The following is a 916-nucleotide window of genomic DNA, read 5'->3' on the forward strand; positions in this document are numbered from 1 at the left end:
CCAAGACAGATGTTCAGCAACACTGGTCCCAGTACCAGCCCCTGTGGAACACCAGTCTCCACTTGGACATCGAGCCATTGACCGCAACCCTTTGAGTGTGACCATCCAGCCAGTTCCCTATTCAGCGAGTGGTCCTTCCGTTAAATCCAGGTCTCTCCAACTTAGAGACAAGGATGCCATGCAGGACAGTGTCAAATGCTTTGCGCAAGTCCAGGGAGATGACATCAGTTGCTCCTCCCTTATCCACTCATGCTGTAACCCTGTTGTAGAAGGCCACCAGATTTGTCGGGCACGATTTGCACTGTGAGGCCACATTCACTGTCACCAATCACCTCCTTATTTTCCACATCTTAGCGTATTTTCCAGGAGGATTTGCTCCATGATCTTGCCAGGCACAGAGGTGAGACTGACCGGCCTGTAATACCCTGGGGTCTGCCTTTTTTCCTGTTTTAGAAACAGAGGTTATGTTTTCCCTTTCTCCTTCTTAGTTCAGTGACGAGTATTTTTGACCCATGAACTGCTCTGAGAATTTCACAGGGCTGCCACAGTTTCCCCTTTATTTCAGAAAGTGGAAAGGCCCTTTTGCTCACGTGGTCGAAAGGAGATGGAAGTGGTTGCACTGGCATCCTGAGCAGCCACCAGCTCTGCCGGCAGCGTGGGAAGCTCACAAGCCACCTTGGCCGTGCCCGAATGAGGAGGTGAGGTCCCAGGGACACTAACATCTCCCAGGTTTCACGAGAGGAAGAGACCAAAATTTCAGCCTGCTGCTGGCAGGGCTGGGGGCTGAGTGCCAGGGCTGGTGGGGAAGGCGAGCCCGTGGGGCAGGGTCACTGAGGGATGCGGCTGGGCAGCAGCACAGCTCCAACGTGGGCTTCAAGCTGCTCCAGTGACCCCAGTGAAGGCTCCCACTCAGCGG

The sequence above is a fragment of the Pterocles gutturalis genome, unplaced genomic scaffold, assembly GCF_000699245.1.
Source record: "Pterocles gutturalis isolate BGI_N339 unplaced genomic scaffold, ASM69924v1 scaffold31272, whole genome shotgun sequence".
In the NCBI taxonomy this organism is placed as follows: Eukaryota; Metazoa; Chordata; class Aves; order Pterocliformes; family Pteroclidae; genus Pterocles; species Pterocles gutturalis.